At 37.6% G+C, this 13,510-nt stretch overlaps 1 protein-coding gene across 12 annotated transcripts in view; it reads left to right on the top strand.

The window, feature by feature from the left end:
• Nucleotides 1-13,510, top strand: part of LOC105493874 (leucine rich repeat and Ig domain containing 2) — a 1,258,361-nt gene that overhangs the window by 525,296 nt on the left and 719,555 nt on the right. For 5 of the 12 annotated variants that reach the window (XM_071077890.1, XM_071077891.1, XM_071077893.1 and 2 more), the window contains one exon: nt 890-950. The exons of the other annotated variants lie outside the window; for them this stretch is intronic. The gene's annotated coding sequence lies outside the window, so the exon portion shown is untranslated. The remainder of the gene's footprint in view (nt 1-889; nt 951-13,510) is intronic. 12 annotated transcript variants of the gene reach the window in all.

Genomic DNA, 13,510 nt, shown 5'->3' with positions numbered 1-13,510 from the left:
AAAAGGTTGATAAAGGAAGACTATTAATAACTATGTGCCCACAAATTAGAAAACCTAGATGAAATGGCCAAATTTCTTGAAAACTGAGATAAAATAGTGCAATTTGTCAAAGTTTACACAAGAAGAAGTAAGCCTATATATATGAAATTGAATCAGTAGTTAACAGTCATCCAAAATGGAAAGAAATAGGCAAGGCAGGTTCACTGGTAAATTCTACCAAACATTTAATGAAGAGTTATTGCAAATGTTCTGTCATCTCTTCCAGAAAATAAAAGTGAAGGAAATACTTTCTAATTCATTCTATGAGGACAGCATTAACTTAATACCAAAACCAGGCAAAGACCATTACAAGAAAAGCAAAGTAGACATAAATGTCTCTCATGAAGATAAATGCAAAAATCCTCAACAAATAGTAGCAAATTGAATACAGGAATTTATCAAAAGAATTACACAACACAACCAAGTGGAATTTATTTCAGGTATGCAAGTGGGATTTATTCCAGGTAATAGATTTGAAAAATCTATTGATGTTACCCTCACATCAAAAAGCCAAAGCAGAAAAACCACTTGATTGTAACAATAGATACAGGAAGATCATTTAACATAAATCCAACACCATTTATGGTAAAACACTCAATAAACTAAGAATAGAGGGAAACTTCTACTTGGTAAAGAATATCTACAAAAATAATTCTAAAGTTAACTTCATATTTAATAGTGAGAAACTAGAAGCTTTCCAGCTAAGATCAGAAACAAGGGAAGGATATTCCCACTCACTTCTCCTTTTCAACGTAGCAGGACTTGATATCCTAGCTAATACAACAAGTTGAGAAATAAATAAAAGGTATACAAATTGTGAAGTAAGAAATAAAACTATTTTTCTTTGCAGATGATGTGATTTCCTATGTAGAAAATCTGAAAGTATCAACAGCAACAAAGCCCTGGAACTCGTAAGTGTTTATACCAAGGCTCTCGGATACAAAAGTTAATCACTTTCACATATATCAGCAATAAAGAAGCGAATTTTAATTTAAAAACACGGTACTGCTTATACTAGTACCCCTAAAATGAAACATTTAGGTTTATATCTAACAAAATATGTATAAGAGGTATATGAGGAAAATTATTAAACTGATTAAAGAAATCAAAGAAGCACTAAATGGAGAGATAGTCTGTGTTTATGAATAGGATGACTCAATATTACAGTTTTTTTCAACTTGATTTATAGATTTGATGCAATCCCAGTCAAATCCCAACATGTTATTTAGTTGATATTTAAAAATTCATTTTAAATTGTTTATGGAAAAGCAAAAGACCCAGAATAGCTAACACAATATTGAAAGAAAAGACAAGGTCACAGGACTGACATTAACCAACTTGTGATAAATATACAGTAACCAAAACAGTGTGGTATTGAAGCAAGAATAGACAGATCAATGGAACAGAATAGAGAGCACAGAAATAGTTCCACATAAATATTGTCTACTGATCTCTTACTAAGGAGCAAAGACAATAGAATGGAGAAAAAATAGTCTTTTCATCAAATGGTGCTGGAACAACTGGATATCGACAGGCAAAAAAATATGAATTTAGACACAGAACTTATAGGCTCACAAAAATTAAAAATGGAGCATAGGTCTAAACACAAAATACAAAACAATGAAAATCACATACTGGTAGGACTGTGATGCCCACCTGAACCACAAAACCAGCAGGTTTTTATTAAGGATTTCAAAAAGGGAGGGTGTGTAAGAACAGGGAGTAGGCCACAAAGATCATATGCTACAAAGGGCAAAAAGGAGAACAAAGATCCCATGCTTCTGAGGAAAGAGAACCAGGGCAAAATCAGAAACTACTGATAAGGGTCTATGTTCAGCGGTGCACATATTGTCTTGATAAACATCTTAACAGAAAACAGGGTTCAAGAGCAGAGAACTGGTCTGACCTCTATCAGGCTGGGGTTTCCCAATCCAAGTAAGCCTGAGGGTACTGCAGGAGACCAAGGCGTATATCAGTCCTTATCTCAACCCCATAAGAGAGACACTTCTAGAGCAGCCGTTTATAAACCTCCCCCCAGGAATGCAATTCCTTTCCCAGGGTCTTAATATTCCTTGCTAGGAAAATAATTTAGCAATATATTCCCTACTTGCATGTCTGTTTATAGGCTCTCTGCAAGAGGAAAAATATGGTTCTATTTTGCCTGACCCCTCAGGCAGTCAGACCTTATGATTGTCTTCCGTTGTTCCCTGAAAGTCTCTGTTATTCTTTTCTTTTTCAAGGTGCACTGATTTCATATTTTTCAAACACACGTTTTACAATAAATTTGTACAGTTAACAATCATCACAGTGATCTTGAGGTGTGTAAATCCTCAGCTTACAAAGACAACAGGATTAAGAGATTAAAGTAAAACATGCATAAGAAATTATAAGTGTATTATTAGGAAAGTAATAAATGTCCATGTAGGGGGGTGGAGCAAGATGGCCGAATAGGAGTAGCTCCAGTCTCCAACTCCCAGCGCGAGCGACACAGAAGACCGGTGATTTCTGCATTTTCAACTGAGGTACTGGGTTCATCTCACTGGGGAGTGCCGGATGATCGGTGCTGGTCAGCTGCTGCAGCCCGACCAGCGAGAGCTGAAGCAGGGCGAGGCATTGCCTCACCTGGGAAGCACAAGGGGGAAGGGAGTCCCTTTTCCTAGCCAGGGGAACTGAGACACACAACACCTGGAAAATCGGGTAACTCCCACCCCAATACTGCACTTTAAGCAAACAGGCACACCAGGAGATCATATCCCACACCTGGCCGGGAGGGTCCCACACCCACGGAGCCTCCCTCATTGCTAGCGCAGCAGTCTGTGATCTACCGGCAAGGCAGCAGCGAGGCTGGGGGAGGGGCGCCCGCCATTGCTGAGGCTTAAGTAGGTAAACAAAGCTGCTGGGAAGCTCGAACTGGGTGGAGCTCACAGCAGCTCAAGGAAACCTGCCTGTCTCTGTAGACTCCACCTCTGGGGACAGGGCACAGTAAACTAAACAAACGCAGCAGACACCTCTGCAGACGCAAACGACTCTGTCTGACAGCTTTGAAGAGAGCAGTGGATCTCCCAACACGGAGGTTGAGATCTGAGAAGGGACAGACTCCCTGCTCAAGTGGGTCCCTGACCCCTGAGTAGCCTAACTGGGAGACATCCCCCACTAGGGGCAGTCTGACACTCCACACCTCACAGGATGGAGTACACCCCTGAGAGGAAGCTTCCAAAGCAAGAATCAGACAGGTACACTCGCTGTTCAGAATATTCTATCTTCTGCAGCCTCTGCTGCTGATACCCAGGCAAACAGGGTCTGGAATGGACCTCAAGCAATCTCCAACAGACCTACAGCTGAGGGTCCTGACTGTTAGAAGGAAAACTATCAAACAGGAAGGACACCTACACCAAAACCCCATCAGTACATCACCATCATCAAAGACCAGAGGCAGATAAAACCACAAAGATGGGGAAAAAGCAGGGCAGAAAAGCTGGAAATTCAAAAAATAAGAGCACATCTCCCCCGGCAAAGGAGCGCAGCTCATCTCCAGCAACGGATCAAAGCTGGACGGAGAATGACTTTGACGAGATGAGAGAAGAAGGCTTCAGTCCATCAAATTTCTCAGAGCTAAAGGAGGAATGATGTACCCAGCGCAAATAAACTAAAAATCTTGAAAAAAAAGTGGAAGAATTGATGGCTAGAGTAATTAATGCAGAGAAGGTCCTAAACGAAATGAAAGAGATGAAAACCATGACACGAGAAATACGTGACAAATGCACAAGCTTCAGTAACTGACTCGATCAACTGGAAGAAAGAGTATCAGCGATTGAGGATCAAATGAATGAAATGAAGCGAGAAGAGAAACCAAAAGAAAAAAGAAGAAAAAGAAATGAACAAAGCCTGCAAGAAGTATGGGATTATGTAAAAAGACCAAATCTACGTCTGATTGGGGTGCCTGAAAGTGAGGGGGAAAATGGAACCAAGTTGGAAAACACTCTTCAGGATATCATCCAGGAGAACTTCCCCAACCTAGTAGGGCAGGCCAACATTCAAATCCAGGAAATACAGAGAACGCCACAAAGATGCTCCTCGAGAAGAGCAACTCCAAGACACATAATTGCCAGATTCACCAAAGTTGAAATGAAGGAAAAAATCTTAAGGGCAGCCAGAGAGAAAGATCGGGTTACCCACAAAGGGAAGCCCATCAGACTAACAGCAGATCTCTCGTCAGAAACTCTACAAGCCAGAAGAGAGTGGGGGCCAATATTCAACATTCTTAAAGAAAAGAATTTTAAACCCAGAAATTCATATCCAGCCAAACTAAGTTTCATAAGTGAAGGAGAAATAAAATCCTTTACAGATAAGCAAATGCTTAGAGATTTTGTCACCACTAGGCCTGCCTTACAAGAGACCCTGAAGGAAGCACTAAACATGGAAAGGAACAACCGGTACCAGCCACTGCAAAAACATGCCAAAATGTAAAGACCATTGAGGCTAGGAAGAAACTGCATCAACTAACGAGCAAAATAACCAGTTAATATAATGGCAGGATCAAGTTCACACATAACAATATTAACCTTAAATGTAAATGGACTAAATGCTCCAATTAAAAGACACAGACTGGCAAACTGGATAAAGAGTGAAGACCCATCAGTCTGCTGTATTCAGGAGACCCATCTCACACGCAGAGACATACATAGGCTCAAAATAAAGGGATGGAGGAAGATTTACCAAGCAAATGGAGAACAAAAAAAAGCAGGGGTTGCAATACTAGTCTCTGATAAAACAGACTTTAAACCATCAAAGATCAAAAGAGACAAAGAAGGCCATTACATAATGGTAAAGGGATCAATTCAACAGGAAGTGCTAACTATCCTAAATATATATGCACCCAATACAGGAGCACCCAGATTCATAAAGCAAGTCCTTAGAGACTTACAAAGAGACTTAGACTCCCATACAATAATAATGGGAGACTTCAACACTCCACTGTCAACATTAGAAAGATCAACGAGACAGAAAGTTAACAAGGATATCCAGGAATTGAACTCATCTCTGCAGCAAGCAGACCTAATAGACATCTATAGAACTCTCCACCCCAAATCAACAGAATATACATTCTTCTCAGCACCACATCATACTTACTACAAAATTGACCACGTAATTGGAAGTAAAGCACTCCTCAGCAAATGTACAAGAACAGAAATTATAACAAACTGTCTCTCAGACCACAGTGCAATCAAACTAGAACTCAGGACTAAGAAACTCAATCAAAACCGCTCAACTACATGGAAACTGAACAACCTGCTCCTGAATGACTACTGGGTACATAACGAAATGAAGGCAGAAAAAAAGATGTTCTTTGAAACCAATGAGAACAAAGAGACAACATACCAGAATCTCTGGGACACATTTAAAGCAGTGTGTAGAGGGAAATTTATAGCACTAAATGCCCACAAGAGAAAGCAGGAAAGATCTAAAATTGACACTCTAACATCGCAATTAAAAGAACTAGAGAAGCAAGAGCAAACACATTCGAAAGCTAGCAGAAGGCAAGAAATAACTAAGATTAGAGCAGAACTGAAGGAGATAGAGACACAAAAAACCCTCCAAAAAATCAATGAATCCAGGAGTTGGTTTTTTGAAAAGATCAACAAAATTCACAGACCACTAGCCAGACTAATAAAGAAGAAAAGAGAGAAGAATCAAATCGACGCAATTAAAAATGATAAAGGGGATATCACCAGGGACCCCACAGAAATACAAACTACCATCAGAGAATACTGTAAACACCTCTATGCAAATAAACTGGAAAATCTAGAAGAAATGGATAATTTCCTGGACACTTACACTGTTCCAAGACTAAACCAGGAAGAAGTTGAATCCCTGAATAGACCAATAGCAGGCTCTGAAATTGAGGCAATAATTAATAGCCTACCAACCAAAAAAAGTCCAGGACCAGATGGATTCACAGCTGAATTCTACCAGAGGTACAAGGAGGAGTTGGTACCATTCCTTCTGAAACTATTCCAATCAATAGAAAAAGAGGGAATCCTCCCTAACTCATTTTATGAGGCCAACATCATCCTGATACCAAAGACTGGCAGAGACACAACAAAAAAAGAGAATTTTAGACCAATATCCCTGATGAACATCGATGCAAAAATCCTCAATAAAATACTGGCAAACCGGATTCAGCAACACATCAAAAAGCTTATCCACCATGATGAAGTGGGCTTCATCCCAGGGATGCAAGGCTGGTTCAACATTCGCAAATCAATAAACATAATCCAGCATATAAACAGAACCAATGACAAGAACCACATGATTATCTCAATTGATGCAGAAAAGGCTTTTGACAAAATTCAACAGCCCTTCATGCTAAAAACGCTCAATAAATTCGGTATTGATGGAACGTACCTCAAAATAATAAGAGCTATTTATGACAAACCCACAGCCAATATCATACTGAATGGGCAAAAACTGGAAAAATTCCCTTTGAAAACTGGCACAAGACAGGGATGCCCTCTCTCTCACCACTCCTATTCAACATAGTGTTGGAAGTTCTGGCTAGGGCAATCAGGCAAGAGAAAGATATCAAGGGTATTCAGTTAGGAAAAGAAGAAGTCAAATTGTCCCTGTTTGCAGATGACATGATTGTATATTTAGAAAACCCCATTGTCTCAGCCCAAAATCTCCTTAAGCTGATAAGCAACTTCAGCAAAGTCTCAGGATACAAAATTAATGTGCAAAAATCACAAGCATTCTTATACACCAGTAACAGACAAACAGAGAGCCAAATCATGAATGAACTTCCATTCACAATTGCTTCAAAGAGAATGAAATACCTAGGAATCCAACTTACAAGGGATGTAAAGGACCTCTTCAAGGAGAACTACAAACCACTGCTCAGTGAAATCAAAGAGGACACAAACAAATGGAAGAACATACCATGCTCATGGATAGGAAGAATCAATATCGTGAAAATGGCCATACTGTCCAAGGTAATTTATAGATTCAATGCCATCCCCATCAAGCTACCAATGAGTTTCTTCACAGAATTGGAAAAAACTACTTTAAAGTTCATATGGAACCAAAAAAGAGCCCGCATCTCCAAGACAATCCTAAGTCAAAAGAACAAAGCTGGAGGCATCACGCTACCTGACTTCAAACTATACTACAAGGCTACAGTAACCAAAACAGCATGGTACTGGTACCAAAACAGAGATATAGACCAATGGAACAGAACAGAGTCCTCAGAAATAATACCACACATCTATAGCCATTTGATCTTTGACAAACCTGAGAGAAACAAGAAATGGGGAAAGGATTCCCTATTTAATAAATGGTGCTGGGAAAATTGGCTAGCCATAAGTAGAAAGCTGAAACTGGATCCTTTCCTTACTCCTTATACGAAAATTAATTCAAGATGGATTAGAGACTTAAATGTTAGACCTAATACCATAAAAATCCTAGAGGAAAACCTAGGTAGTACCATTCAGGATATAGGCATGGGCAAAGACTTCATGTCTAAAACACCAAAAGCAACGGCAGCAAAAGCCAAAATTGACAAATGGGATCTCATTAAACTAAAGAGCTTCTGCACAGCAAAAGAAACTACCATCAGAGTGAACAGGCAACCTACAGAATGGGAGAAAATTTTTGCAATCTACTCATCTGACAAAGGGCTAATATCCAGAACCTACAAAGAACTCAAAGAAATTTACAGGAAAAAAACAAACAACCCCATGAAAAAGTGGGCAAAGGATATGAACAGACATTTCTCAAAAGAAGACATTCATACAGCCAACAGACACATGAAAAAATGCTCATCATCACTGGCCATCAGAGAAATGAAAATCAAAACCACAATGAGATACCATCTCACACCAGTTAGAATGGCGATCATTAAAAAGTCAGGAAACAACAGGTGCTGGAGAGGATGTGGAGAAATAGGAACACTTTTACACTGTTGGTGGGATTGTAAACTAGTTCAACCATTATGGAAAACAGTATGGCGATTCCTCAAGGATCTAGAACTAGATGTACCATATGACCCAGCCATCCCATTACTGGGTATATACCCAAAGGATTATAAATTATGCTGCTATAAAGACACATGCACACGTATGTTTATTGCAGCACTATTCACAATGGCAAAGACTTGGAATCAACCCAAATGTCCATCAGTGACAGATTGGATTAAGAAAATGTGGCACATATACACCATGGAATACTATGCAGCCATAAAAAAGGATGAGTTTGAGTCCTTTGTAGGGACTTGGATGCAGCTGGAATCCATCATTCTTAGCAAACTATCACAAGAACAGAAAACCCAACACCGCATGTTCTCACTCATAGGTGGGAACTGAACAATGAGATCACTCGGACTCGGGAAGGGGAACATCACACACAGGGGCCTATCATGGGGAGGGGGCAGAGGGGAGGGATTGCATTGGGAGTTATACCTGATGTAAATGACGAGTTGATGGGTGCAGCACAGCAACATGGCACAAGTATACATATGTAACAAACCTGCACGTTATGCACATGTACCCTACAACTTAAAGTATAATAATAATAAATAAATTAAAAAAAAAAAAAAAAAAAAAAACCTGTGAAAGAAATTCTAGCTCCAAAAGCTTCAAAAAAATAAAAATGTCCATGTAATCGTCACAATTTATCTTCCTCTGCTGTGGCTTCAGCCGGTTCCTCCATTCAGGTTCCCTGACTTCCTGTAACAGGTGGGGTATGGAAGATTTTTAGGGCAAAAAAAGAAAAAAAAATACAGTCCATATGATAATAGTGGATAAATGTCATTATACATTGTCAACACCAACAGAAAATGTAACACTAAGAGTTAACATTAATGTTGCTAAGGCCGGGCGCGGTGGCTCAAGCCTGTAATCCCAGCACTTTGGGAGGCTGAGGCAGGCGGATCACAAGGTCAGGAGATCGAGACCACAGTGAAACCCCGTCTCTACTAAAAATACAAAAAATTAGCCGGGCGCGGTCGGGCGCCTGTAGTCCTAGCTACTCAGGAGGCTGAGGCAGGAGAATGGCGTGAACCCAGGAGGCGGAACTTGCAGTGAGCTGAGATCGCGCCACTGCACTCCAGCCTGGGCAACAGCGTGAGACTCCGTCTCAAAAAAAAAAAAAAAAACCAACAAAAAAAAACATTAATGTTAAATGTACCACGTTGGTGTTTTTGTTGTTTTCTTTGGTTTTGTTTTTGAGGTAGGGTCTCATTCTCTTGCCCAGGCTATAGTGCAGTGGTATCATCATAGCTCACTACAGCCTCAAACTTCTGGGCTTCAGTGAACCTCTCACCTCAGCCTCCCAAGAACCTAGGACTACAGGTGCACACCACCACATCTAGCTAGTTTTTAAATTTTTTGTAGAGCTAGAGTCTCATGATGTTGCCCAAGTTGGTCTTGAACTCTGGACCTCAAGCAATCCTCCAGTCTTGGACTCCCAAAGTGTTTAGATTACTGGTATGAGCCAGTAGTCTAACCTGGCCTGTGGGAGATGTTGATAGTGGAGAAGATTGTATGTGGGGGACAAGGGGTATGTGAGAACTCTCTGTACTTCCTGTTCAATGTTATTGTGAAACTAACCTAAAAGTGCTCTAAACAATAAACTCCTAAAAAAAACACACACAGTAGAGCATGTTGTAGAGTTAGTCAGTAATTTTATCTATAGAATTTCATTATGTTCCAAAGTATTCATACCTAGAAATTGACAAAACATGCCATTTTGTGCTAGATGATTTAAAACAGTTGCCAAAACACAACTCCAAGGGAACTGAAATCAGACGTTTGGAGATATTACTGAATGAAGAATAGTCTAAATAATATTAAACATTGATACAACATGAGTTTTTGGTATATCTATTTCCATTGAAAACCATCATTCTCAGCAAACTCTTGCAAGGACAGAAAACCAAACACCAATGTTCTCACTCGTAGGTGGGAATTGAACATGAGAATACTTGGACACAGGAAGGGGAACATCACACACCAGGGGTCGGGGTGGGAGGGAGGGATAGCATTAGGAGATATAACTAATGTAAATGATGAGTTAATGGGTGCAGCACACCAACATGGCACATGTATACATATGTAACAAACCTGCACGTTATGCACATGTACCCTAGAACTTAAAGTATAATTTAAAAAAGAAAAAATATGATAATTTTTTTGAATAATAGGATTCTAACTCAGAAGGATATATAAAGGACCTGTGCAAATAGCTTATGATAATATGAATGGCTTATTATAAGTGTATTTATATTGGAAATAAAAAAAGCCATGGTGCAAATACCATTGAGCAAATTTTTATCAGGTAAGTAAAACGCATGAAAAACCAAAGCCTATGTCCATCATCTCAGATCACCCTGAAATTTAACCTTCAGGAATATGTGCACATTGGTTGTGTATGTAGTGTCTTCTTGGGATTGCCAGTATCAGCTTATGAGGTGTCTTTCTGAGTCTAAGAAGTTCATATATAGAACCAGTTTTACATTGAAATTTCACTAATTACCAATATTTGGAAGTGATTCAATCAATAAAGACTTACCTGATTTTGACAAAATTTTGCATCTAAATTTTACATGTGCTTTGTTTAGGCGATTAAAGCCAAGTTATAAAATTCACCGAGACAAAATGCTGTATGCTTCTTTGCAAAACAAAATATTATTTTTTATCTAAAGCCAGGGAAACATTATAAAGTATTGGAGCAATAAGAAGCGCCCTGGGGTTTTTTGAGCTGATTAGCTTTTACAGTTCACTTGATAATGTGAATTCCATTTAACAAAAATCATAGCAGGAGTTACAATGAGGATGAAATGTGATTACTTAACCTATCTTATATTAGATATGTTTCCCTGATTTTCCTTATTAATATTTCTACTTCAGTTAAATATGGACAAATGTATTTCACAGTGATTTTTTTTTTAAATAGCACCTTTGTTTTTTAAACAAGACTTTTAGATATGAAATAAACTATGGTTTGGAAGGAGGTGGTACCATAATTTTAATAACTCTTAAAACTATGATTCATCATAGTACAACTTGAAAACATTTTCTAAGCACTAGGTAAAACAATTTTTATAGTGGGTTTTAAAAAAATATATAGTAGGTTTTTATTCTGTAAAGTGAAATTCCATTTTCAGAAGTTATATTCAATGAAATTACCTAACCTGTTCCAAATCCAGAAGGTTTGCTGGCCAGAAATGCTAGGGTGTTGTGACAAAGTGAATAAATAGGAAGCAGGTCTAGACAGAACACCAGGAAGAAGAGGAAATGAGGGCAGAGCTAGGGATCATTATCTTATATCAAGGTCTCTGGTTTTAAATTGAATTTCCACTCTAGTTGCCTTGTGAGTTCCTATGGAGTTCTAATCAGTCAAGGAATAAAAGCCTACTTGAATAGACAAAAATAACATACAGTTCATAAAATTTTCAAATAATATGATACCCCACTTCTACATCCCAGAAGATTAAGTATAAAGATTATGTGGATTACTTTTTGGATTCTCCTGATAAATAAATAAACAAACTCGGGGACACCTAGCTAAAGGAATTATAGAAGCAAAATAACTGTGCCAAGGAATGAAAATTTAGATCATGTCACTTTTATAGCACAAACTGTATATTGTTTTTGACAGGACAAAATCTAACTTCCTTAGCTCATCTAAATTCGTTTTTAATAAAGCCAGAAATATAATTAATTAAATAGCTTTCTTATTTGACATTAATGATTTCTGGCTTCCTACTACCCATCTAACATGTTGGAAGCCCCCTTGTATACAATAACCTTTCCCTAATCTGAACTTCTAATCATACTTCATCTCTGACTATGCATGGATTCTTAATCCTCCTATCTTAATATGATGAGTCTTTATTAATTTGACTTACTTTTCTACTAGAGTTTAAGTGTATTGGAAATAAGCTTCACTTTGGTAGTATTACCCAAAATTTTCCTGATTTTCATTAGATAGTCAAAAATGAATCCATTCATTCATTTGTGAACAAAAGAGTAAGTCAACTTAAAGCCCTTCCACATTAGTAAATTTGCTTATCCTTTTACAAATCTTATTTCTGTGTGACTTCAAATTTTTGGTATAATGGAAGCACAGCACAAGAGCAGTCATTCTCGTGCTACCAATTACTGCAAGCTGTAAAGAAGTCTGTCCTTAAAAAGTGAACCCAAATCATGGGAAATGGGTAGTCAACAATCTTGGTGTATTTGTTACAAGTTGTTTGGTGTCAAAGTAGTGTTTTAATAGCCAACTGACAACAGAAGAAAAGATTCTTGTAGCTTAGGATAGCTTTGGAAAGAACTAACCACTAAAGAGAAAGAGGCTGACATTGAAAGGATTTCAGTGATTTCTGTTAGGCACAGATAATGAGATCAACAGGTTCACAATTGAGGGGAAAAAGTAAGAAAAATGTTTCTCCCTATTATTTTTTATCAAGTTGTTTTTAGGAAATCAAAATATGCATAGCATAAAGAAACATCAATGTAGAGAACGTAGATCCATTTTTATTAAAATTAAGTAGTACATGCATCAAACCAAAGTAAATACCATTTTAAAAATTATCAATTGGGGAAGTTATGCTTTTATCTTTGTTTTTAATTGCAAAAAAAGCAAATGATTCAGAACTATATATTTTTTAAAAGTAATATCCTCTCATTCTTCTTTTTTTTTTTACAGAAATGCTTTTTATACTCCACATATTGTTCTTCAATTTGCTGTGTTCATTCAGCAATATTGGCAGCTTTATGGTATTTTCTTGTATGAAAGTGCCATAGTCTATTTAACTGCCCACTTATTGACAGGCGTGTAAGCTATTTTCCAAAAATCGCTATTTACAAGTCCTTGAAAATGTGTATCTTTTTATCACTTCATTGTTTGTCTAACATCTATTTACTACCCATTTATCAAGGCATTTATGTTCATGATTTTGTTTTTTTTTTTTAAGATACATTTTCTGAAGTGAAATTGTGTGTAACAACCTCTTTAAAAGTTAATAGTTATTGACAAATTGTCCTATAAAAAGACTGTATAAATATATATTTATGCCAAGAATGCATATGAGTACCTATTTTTCTCCTTCTTTGCCCAAACTGGCAAAGATAATACCTATAGCAATCAGGTGAAGCTTACTTACAATCTCAATTATAAGTAAGTACAATCTTAATATTAACATTTTAAAAATTCTGCAAATATTTATGTATCAATTAAAAGTTTCATTTGACATTTAATGAAGTTAAACACTTTTGTATATTTATCACTTAATGAAGCAAAATTGGAATGAATATAATAAGTTTTTGTGAGGATTCAATGACATCTTTTACAATAGGGTTTGGCCTGAGCTAAGCCTGCCAGTTATGAAAAACTGTGTTCACTGTCAAAACAATTATGACAAATTGAAATGTTTTCTTGTTCTGTACTGTAATAGGAATGCTTTCTTTGTTTGCTT

Source organism: Macaca nemestrina, chromosome 14, assembly GCF_043159975.1.
Source record: "Macaca nemestrina isolate mMacNem1 chromosome 14, mMacNem.hap1, whole genome shotgun sequence".
In the NCBI taxonomy this organism is placed as follows: Eukaryota; Metazoa; Chordata; class Mammalia; order Primates; family Cercopithecidae; genus Macaca; species Macaca nemestrina.
This window is presented reverse-complemented; position numbering and strand designations above follow the sequence as displayed.